The sequence below is a fragment of the Pseudophryne corroboree genome, chromosome 6 (assembly GCF_028390025.1).
Source record: "Pseudophryne corroboree isolate aPseCor3 chromosome 6, aPseCor3.hap2, whole genome shotgun sequence".
Lineage (NCBI taxonomy): Eukaryota > Metazoa > Chordata > Amphibia > Anura > Myobatrachidae > Pseudophryne > Pseudophryne corroboree.
In genome coordinates this window covers 220,370,351-220,380,976 of record NC_086449.1, presented here as the reverse complement: position 1 = coordinate 220,380,976, position 10,626 = coordinate 220,370,351, and the positions used below count along the sequence as shown (strand labels likewise).

General features: G+C 44.4%; 1 pseudogene; it reads left to right on the top strand.

Annotated features, from left to right (window-relative positions):
• Window positions 1-2,101: 2,101 nt before the first annotated feature.
• Window positions 2,102-2,219, top strand: LOC134937805 (5S ribosomal RNA; annotated as a pseudogene).
• Window positions 2,220-10,626: the final 8,407 nt, after the last annotated feature.

Below are 10,626 nucleotides of genomic sequence, written 5' to 3'. Positions count from 1 at the left end.
CTATCCTTCTCACATTCTTCACAAGCACACATTCCCTATCACCAATTCCCCCCTCCCCCCCATCCCTGTCACTCTTCCCACCCTCACTATCTCTCACAATATCATTTAACTCAATGTTGCACACACCCACTTAATCATCTTGATCAATGTGCATCATACCTACATCCCCCCCAGTAAATGGGGGGCTTCACTTCTGATCCCCAACACCATCAATCCCTACTTCAGCAGCAGTATTCACACACAGTTCACCCCATTTATTTCTTCATCCTCTTTCACCCTCTTTATCACTTCACATTGCAACCTAGCACGTCCCTGTGACCTATTCACCACAATTTCAGTAAATCCTCTATAATAACCCAAAACATTTTTTTTTTTCTGATTAATATTTCTAATAACAATTTTCATCAACTTTATTTTTATCATTATTTATTCATTTTTCATTTTTTTATTAATAATCTAATTTTTACATGTTCTTTTTATTTTGCACTATACATAGGTTTCTATATTTTTACCATTTATTTTTTCATGTTATCACTTTTGGTCTCTATCATACTATGTCAGCATTATCTATCCACAGCTCTATGGATCCGATTGTAATATACATAACACGAGCAGTTACCTCGTGTGCCCGGGTTACCATGGTAACACATAGTTCCCCCCTTTGGAATACTGGCATACCCTTTCACAACATGGCGCCATCCTACTCATCAGTATAAACACGTCAGCCAGGTTTTCCTCCCCCTTTTCCCCTGCGCATACTCATCGGCGCACCATCCCTTCCCTGCTTATTATACCCTCTGCACGCGTCGCAGATGTCATCACGTCAGGTATTTCCCTGCGTGCACATTCTTCAGTATCTCCCTGCCCATGTGACCGCACTCCGGTCATGTGCCGCTCACGTCAGCCACGTTGGCATATCACGTGCCGCTGACGTCACCCGGCACACACAGGGAACGCGCTCGAACAGCTGTTTATGATCAGTGAGCAAAATGTGATTGGCTGCTACCCCAATTGACAGGGTTTTTAAACCTCACATCGAGACAGGAAACATGAGATCCTGGAAGTGAACAAGCCCAGCGGGTGAAACGCGTTTTCACGGGATCCAAGCAGGAGATTCTTTCATGGATATTCACTGATTACCAGAGGTTCCCGGAATTGGATTTCCACATATCATGAGTATCAAACTTGTTTATCCTTTACCTTATAGATGTTAATCACAATCATGTTATAGAGACGTAGTAATCTCAACTTGGTGGTTTTCCACCTACCGCATAGTTTGTAGCGCTCGAACAGCTGTTTATGATCAGTGAGCAAAATGTGATTGGCTGCTACCCCAATTGACAGGGTTTTTAAACCTCACATCGAGACAGGAAACATGAGATCCTGGAAGTGAACAAGCCCAGCGGGTGAAACGCGTTTTCACGGGATCCAAGCAGGAGATTCTTTCATGGATATTCACTGATTACCAGAGGTTCCCGGAATTGGATTTCCACATATCATGAGTATCAAACTTGTTTATCCTTTACCTTATAGATGTTAATCACAATCATGTTATAGAGACGTAGTAATCTCAACTTGGTGGTTTTCCACCTACCGCATAGTTTGTAGCATATCTGACATCTTCTTATATAACTCAGAAATTTATCTGCATATGCTTCAGACAACATGCTAACCCTGTGCAAAAACAGTGAATTTATACCACTGCACTATTAAGTGCCTAGGCACAGGACGTAGTTGGTTCCAGTTTCCTAGGAACCGTCCATCAATCTTTGTGCTTTGTGCATGACATGCCAATTCTTCCTATATAGAGACAACAGGCACGCCATCCTCCTCCCTTTGACAATCCATCCGCGACTTTTAACTCTATATTATTTTACTGACTTCACTCTCCCATTTCTTCCACTCCTCCCTGACTTTCTCCACTGACCCAGCCCCTTCTGTGGACTCTCATCCTCGATCCAGGGGTATCATTTGCCAACAGGCAGATGAGTCCCCCCGCCTAACGAGGAAAGCAGATCCACACCATTTTTTGCACTTCCCCTCTTTTCCCCATTCTCTCTCACATTTCCTACATAGGTGCACTCTCATTGGTAGATAGCCTCTCTACTATCATACCACGCTGTTAATGCCCGATCTCGTCCGATCTTGGAAGCTAAGCAGCGTTGGGCCGGGTCAGTACCTCAAAGGAGACTTTTTGGGAATACCTGGTGTTGTAGAGAAGGACACTATTCCCCTTCACTAGAAGGGTGGACACCAACAGCAGGATCACCACTTTCTCACCTCTTTACCCCCTCCCCCGTCTCTCCCCTATTTCCATTTTTTCCTTCCATTTTTACCCGTTTTTCTTTCTCCTTTTCTCTTCTTGTCTTTTCTTTTTTCTCCTCTTCTTTTCTTTTCCACCCAGCATGGCTATGTCTGCAGTATGCTCCAAAAATGTTTCAGATATGTCTCTAAATTTCAATTTGTGATTGATGGTATACCTGGTGATCAGTAATTTGTCCGACATTGACCATCGGATTGGTCTTTCAAAGACATATTATTGGATCTCTCTGTTGTCAGTAACACAGAATTTCTGTGCTGGTCAGGAGAAACGGTTGCTAGACTATTCAGTGTCTGCAACCTTTCTAATCTATTCTGTGTGATTAACGAGACCAGAACATTTCTTTTCTTTTCTTCTCCTGTTGTCTTATACCTTTATTGGTTGTTTCCAATAAAGAACAATACAATATAATAATTTAATTATTTATTAACCAACACCTAGACACGTTTTTATCATAGTGGGATAACTAATAACTTTTAATCAATTTGACAATAAATATTGTTTTTACAATTTTTCCACTCATTTTCAAAAAAAAAAAAAATTATTAAATTTTTTTGATTTTTCTTTCAAGAGTGCGCCCACACCAGAGCTTTCTTTTTCTCCGTGTGTATCCACACTGTATCTAACCCACACTGTATTTGACCTGCACTGTATCCAGCCCACACTGTATCCAACCCTCACTATATCCGAACTGCGCTGTATACAACCCACACTGTGTCCCACCCACACTGTATTTGACCTGCACTGTAACCTGCACTTTATCCGGCACATGCTCTATCTGACCCACAATATATACAACTCACAGTGTATGCAACCCGTACTGTATCTGATCTGCACTGTATCTCGCACTGTATCCGACGTGCACTGTATCTGACCTAGCACGGTAGTCAACCCTCACTGTATGCGACACGCGCTGTGTCTAACCTGCACTGTAGCCTACACTGTATCCAACCCACACTGTATCCAACCCACACTCTGACCTGCACTGTATCTGACCCGAAATGTATCCTGCACTGTATCTGACCTGCACTGTATCTCGCACTGTGTCCAACCTTGCGCTGTAGCCAACGCTCACTATATCCAACCCACACTCCGACCTGCACTGTATCCAACCCGCACTGTGTGCGATCTGCACTATATACAACCCGCAATGAATTCCACCTACACTGTATACAATCAGCCTTGTATTCACTTGCACTGTATCTGAACCACACTGTAACCTGCATTGTATCCGACCTGCTTTGTATCCAAACTGCACTGTAACCTGCACTGTGTCTGACCCCCACTGTATCCGACCAGCACTGTAACCTGGTCAATGTTTAATTGTGTGTTCCAAAGTATTCCGCACTGTATTACGCAGGTACAGAATGTTGTTTTTTGTGACTGGGGAGAATTTGGGGAGCTGCTCCACAAAATGACTGATTGATCGGGGCTTTACATGGGCACACAGTGCCAGTCATCAGTGACCCAGGGCCCCCAGGAGGGAGGTACAGACTGGGCACTGAGAATAGGCATGTGTTGGGGGCATGTGCACTTGTGTATGTAGGGGGCACCAATGTCTGCTGTTGTATGTAGGGGGCACCAATGTCTGCTGTTGTATGTAGGGGGTACCAATGTCTGCTATTGCTATTTTACACATGGTTTCATTTTTTTTCTTTGCTGTTTGGTAACTACTTTAGAGCAATGATATTGTACACACAATTCTCAGGAAATTTCTATGTTGGATTGTTTTCTATTGATAGTACTTGTGAGTTGGTGTGATTGGTTATTGCTAATACAGTACTAATTTGTAAAACATTTTTAAACAGAAATAACTGCCGTGTGGTTGTGCCGCTGCTCTGCTGCTTAGTTTAACCAGCCACGCTTTTGCCTCTGTTGGTGAACAATAGTGGCGGTGGCAGTGAGGTGGTCAAAATAGACTGGAAATGAGTGGAAATTAATGTTATTAATACTATAGGAACAAAAATACCCTTAAATTATGTTATTTTAGTTTTGATGATTTTTTGGAAAAAATCCAGATCCAAAACTAAAACCCAAAAGGTTGGTTTTGGCAAAACCAACCCAGATCCAAAACAGGAAAAGAGATCCAAAACCAAAACAAAATGTGTCCGGTGCACATCTCTATTGGAGACAAGCGGGTCCAAGTCCGGCTCCAGACTTCCCGCCAGACTCGGAAACCAGAACGAGCAAAGCGTCATCATCCCACTGTTGGATTCTCACGGGATTTGGATCCCATATAAACAGCCATGCATCACCGCCATTTTCACTCTGGACTTGGAGAGTGAAGGATACAAGACCACTGTGTCTCTGTGGGTGGTGGCGTCGGGTGGGGTTAGTGTGTGATCTGTAGGGGTGCTGCTGCAGTCACTGTGGTGTACCTGTGCTGTGTTAGGGGTGCTGTCCTGGCTTTCACTTGTGTTTCATGTGCTGCAGCTGTACATGGGTGTTGCTGTCCTGGCTGTCACTGTGTGGTACAGGGGGCAGGGGCACTGTAAAATATAGGGGTGCTGATGTCTTAACAACATTACACTGGCCCTGTCTGCTATAAAAAAAATTGGGTGCAGCTGTTAAAAAATAAAAGCACATTGCTCCTGTATGCTGTCAAATATAGGAATGCTGATGTCTTAATAACATTACACTGGACATATCTGCTATAAAAATTCAGGGGTGCAGTTCTTACAAATTAAAAGCTCACTGCTTCTGTATGCTGTCAAATATAGGGGTGCTGATGTCTTAATAACATTACACTGACCCTGTCTGCTGTAAAAATTCAGGGTTGCAGTTCTTACAAATTAAAAGCACACTGCTCCTGTATGCTGTTAAATATAGGGGTGCTGGTGTCTTAATAACATTACACTGGCCCTGTCTGCTATAAAAATTCAGGGGTGCAGATCTTACAAATTAAAAGCACACTGCTCCTGTTAAATATAGGGGTGCTGATGTCTTAATAACATTACACTGGCCTTGTTTGTTATAAAAATTCAGGGGTGCAGTTGTTAAAAATTAAAAGGACACTGCTGTATGCTGTAAAATATAGGGGTGCTGAAAGGGGGGCTTAGCAGGAAAGCAGGCAGGACGTGCTACTTTGGTGCTCCTGCTCCTGCCTGTGTTAAAAGTGCCTTTTTTACCTTCCCCAGTGCCCTGGCCACTTCTAACAAAGTCTGCCCCTGCCTGCCTGTATGCCCAGAGGTGCCGAGTGTGTGCTGCGGAGCCGGGGGTCGGGATCTCCCGTCCCTGTGGGTTGTGGCCCACGCCCCTCTACAGAGCTGAGACCCGGAGTTCGGCTTCTAGCAGAAGCTGTCCTGTAGTGGAGGTCCGGGTGGCGCATTGCCTCCCCCACCAGCGGCAGACTTTACTTACAGCCCTGGTGCCTCATCGCAGTTCCCACTGTAGTGGATGCCGGGCGCCGCTGCTTACAAGTCTGCATAGAGCCCAGAGAAGCTGTCTGCAGGGCTGCCTGCAGTGGCCATATTGGAAATTGGAGGAGGTGAGGTGTGCTACTTCCTGTCTCTAGGCAGCTCCCCCGTACCACCACCGAATTCCCTGCATTCCTGTCCCTGTTTCCAGCACCCTAGCAGCTATTACTGTATTACTAAGCTGCTGTTTTCCCTCTACACCCACAGGCTCTCTCATTTGGAATATTATGAGGGACAGCAATACTGCTCGTATTTTCTAGGGCCTCTTCAGTTTATTTCTGGATATTGTCTAAGGGTTTCTGGATTGCTGAATATTATATTACTGCATCATTGCTCCCATAGACATTACTGTGAGTGGCGTTCTCTGTGTCAGCACTCCCCCTGATGTTCATATCAATATACTGAGTCCAGCACCTTTGTTCATAAATATCTACAAAGTTTGGCTTTTACCATAACAGCCTGTATACCGTCTCTGATTAAACTTGGCACGTGCACATTGAAGTGAAGCATATCGTATCCCTTCTGATTGTTATGTGTCCTTAAATATGCCGGATTGACCATTATCAATGTCTTCCTACATCTCAGCTACTTAATGGTGGAGCTATATCAAGTACTGTGCCTCTCCATCCAGAGGATTCTATTCTGCTGTTTTCACCTGTTTCATGATGCCCCCTAAGCGCCCCAAAGTTGCTAAAACTGCCTCCCAGGTTGCTTTCTTTAAACCCTCATTGCTGTCTGCCAAATCTAAGGGGACTGGGTCTCCTGCCCCTCAAAGAGGTTCTCCTGTCGCTGCTTCCGGTGGGTCATCCCCTAGCACCTGTATGGGATCCCCCCAGGACCCGATTAGTGACGGAGATGCTCTCACGGTGGGTGCAATAAAAAGTCTTTTGACCCAATTTAATGAAGAAGTGGTGGCTGAATTCTGCGCGACTCTTTAGGCATGTCAGCAGTCTATCGATCACTTGGGAGGTCGGACATATTATTTGGAGACAAAGATGAGAGAAGTTGTGAGTACTGATAACGACCTCATAGTTCTTCATGAAAACATGGAGGCAGAGGTGACAGCTCTTAGGGATAAAGTCAGTGATTTGGAGGACAGATTTCTTTGCAACAATATTAAGTTTGCGGGTGGTCCCCGAAACAGTCTCAAACAGTGGCTTACACGATTTTGCATTCTCCCTGTTTCAAAAGCTTCTTCCTACTGCTCAGAAATCTGATCTCCTTATCAATCATATTCATAGACTCCCAAAAGCTAGAAATGCCCCGGATGGTGCCTCTCGGGATGTGTCGATGCGGATCCATTTTTTCCATATCAAGGAAGTGCTTTTGAAGGCAGCCAGAACCTCAGAAGAGTCTGAGGACATCCTTGGAAACCTACAATTATTTGGAGACCTTTCTCAAGCTACACTGAATAAACAGCGTTCTTTTCCCTTGAGGAAGGATGGCATCCTATATCGATGAGGATTCCCGACTCGCCTACTGGTCAATAGAAATGGCTATACTACTTCTATTTCTACTCTTGAGGAGGGCATGAAGGCTCTCTCAGATTGAAATATTAACAAGCCGCCTTCTGACTCATCTCACGGCTGTGGGTTGCAGCGGACTGGTCCACGGTGGGCTCACAACCCTGAGAAGCTTGCTCTCTACTACTAGTTATGTGTTGTCTTTTATTAATATGTTGCCCCTATCATTGTGTTCTTTCATAATTTCAGGTATTCGTGCTGTTTGACAGCCCTGCAGATGTTCTTGTGTTATATATGCATGTGCAGGCTCAGTCGAACAGCTCGCCCTTTTTTTCTTCTTTTTTTCTCAATGCTATGCAACATTTGTTATGATCTCAGGTATTTTATGTTGTTGCAGAAGGTAGTTTTGCATTTATGCTAGACCTATGGGTTCCACATGCTGTATGTTCTACTATTTCACATAGACATATGCTCCTTACCCCTTCACGATGTTATAAACATTTATTAACACTGTTAGCTAAGGGGGCTATGGTCATGTATGTTGTAGCTCGTACCACATATAGGAATGTTGGCATACTAACCACTACCCCCCCCTTACCATGTTGGTGCTGCCGTGATTTGGTGACCTTCTCTGGCCTAATGTGAGGTCATTTCAGTTTTCCTTTTCTTATTTTCTTTGTTTACTATTATTTATTGTTTCACTTTGTGTTATTGTTTATTCTCACTCCCCTCAGGATTACATTGCCATGTTTCTATGTCAGATTTCTCTGATTGCACAAATTAACTTGGGTCTGCACTGCTACTTGTTTTGGTGTTATAATGGTAAATATAGCATCAGTTAATGCTAAGGGGCTCAACTCCCCTCATAAATGGAGACTAGCTCTTAATCACTTTCCTAAATTGAAAGCCCATATAGTACAAGAAACACATTTTCAAGAGATGCCCAACCTTTTTTTAGTAATGCTAAATTCCCTCATTGTTATACAGCCAATGTGTAAGAAAGCTGGTGTTGCAATATTGTTGTCTCAGGATTGTCCTTTTGTATTGTCTGGTCAGCATTCTGATAAAATATAAGGGTGCTGTTGTTCAAATAACATTACACTGGCCCTGTATGCTATAAAAATTCAGGGGTGCAGTGAAAATCAATGTACACTGGCCCTGTTTTATATGCTGTAATATTTCTAGGGTGCCGTAAAAATCAATGTACACTGGACCTGTCTTGTATGCTGTAATTATTCTAGGGTGCAGTGTAAATCAATGTACACTAGCCCTGTTTTGTATGCTGTAATAATTCTAGGGTGCAGTGAAAATCAGCGTACACTGGCCCTGTCTTGTATGCTGTAAAATTACAGGGGTTTTGTAAAAATACAGGGGTGCTGGCACTGTCTGCAGTTGCGATGTCTAGGCCTGACCTTCACAACACTATTTGGGAAGAGGAGGCTCCTACCACCATTTGCACGTGCCCTGCAAGTGCTGGGAGGAGCACCGCCAGTCCAGTTGCTGATATTGAGATTGAGGATGTCACAGTAGAAGTACACCAGGATGAGGAGGATATGGGTGTAGCTGGCGCTGCAGAGGAAGTTGACGATGAGGATTCTGATGGTGATGTGGTTTGTTTGAATAAGGCACCAGTGGAGACAGTTGTCCGTGGGATGAGAAAGCCCATTGTCATGCCAAAATACCAAAAAAGAATTATTTCTCCACATTTCGTAATAAGTAGGAGTAAGGACGTTAACCACCTAGGAACATCCTTCCTTATACGTCACCTGCAGCGCATTCATCAGAAGTCATTGTCAAGTGACAATTTAATTAAAGTGAAGTACATTGTCAAGTATGTGTTGTTTTTAAAACTGCCATCCTGTCTGACACGAGATCCGAACTGCGGGTCGACAGTAACTAGGTCGACCACTATTGGTCAACAGTAACTAGGTCGACAGGGTCTCTAGGTCGACATGTTCTATGTCGACAGGTCAAAAGGTCAACATGAGTTTTCACAATTTTTTTCTTTTTTTGACCGTTTTCATACATAACAATCCACGAGGACTACGATTGGGAATAGTAACCTGTGCCGAGCGCAGCAAGGCACCTTGCATGGCGAGCAAAGTGAGCCATGCGAGGGGACACGGTGCACTAATTGGGGTTCCCGGTCACTGTACAGAGAAAATGACACAAAAAAACATTAAAAACTCATGTTGACCTTTTGACCTGTCAACCTAGACCATGTCGACCTAGAGACCCTGTCGACCTAGTTACTGTAGACCTTGCATACCACACCCATCTGACACTGCAGTGCCACTCCTACATGGGCCAGGTGTGTTTGCCGCACACTTGTGTCATTTAGCTTAGTCACCCAGCGACCTCGGTGCACCTCCTTTTTTTTCTTTGCATTATGTGCCCTTTGGTGCCTATTTTGTAAAACGGACATCATGTCTTCCACTGCAGTGCCACTCCTAGATGGGCCAGGTGTTTGTGCCGCATACTTGTGTCGCTTAGCTTAGTCACCCAGCGACCTCGGTGCATCTCTTTTTTTCTGTGCATTATGTGCTCTTTGGGCCTAGTTTTTAAAACTGCCATCCTGTCTGACACGGCAGTGCCACTCCTAGATGGGTCAGGTGTTTGTGCCGACCACTTGTGTCGCTTAGCTTAGTCATCCAGCTACCTCGATGCAACCTTTTGGCCTAAAAATAATGGCCCTCATTCCGAGTTGATCGGTCGCAAGGCGAATTTAGCAGAGTTACACACGCTAAGCCGCCGCCTACTGGGAGTGAATCTTAGCTTCTTAAAATTGCGACCGATGTATTCGCAATATTGCGATTACTAACTACTTAGCAGTTTCAGAGTAGCTTCAGACTTACTCTGCCTGTGCGATCATTTCAGTGCTTGTCGTTCCTGGTTGACGTCACAAACACACCCAGCGTTCGCCCAGGCACTCCCACCGTTTCCCCGGCCACTCCTGCGTTTTTTCCGGAAACGGTAGCGTTTTCAGCCACACGCCCCTGAAACGCCGTGTTTCCGCCCAGTAACACCCATTTCCTGTCAATCACATTACGATCGCCGGAGCGAAGAAAAAGCCGTGAGTAAAATTACTTTCTTCATAGTAAAGTTACTTGGCGCAGTCGCAGTGCGAACATTGCGCATGCGTACTAAGCGGATTTTCACTGCGATGCGATGAAAAATAACGAGCGAACAACTCGGAATGAGGGCCAATATTGTGAGGTGTTCAGAATAGACTGGATATGACTGGAATGAATGTTATTGAAGTTAATAATACCATAGGATCAAAATGACCCCCAAATTATGTGATTTTAGCTGCAAAACCAATCCAGATCCAAGACACGAGCGGGTATCCAGATCCAAAACCAAAACACAAAAAGTGCCCGCCGCACATCTCTAATAATTTTCCCTTGACAGGTGACTCCACCACTAT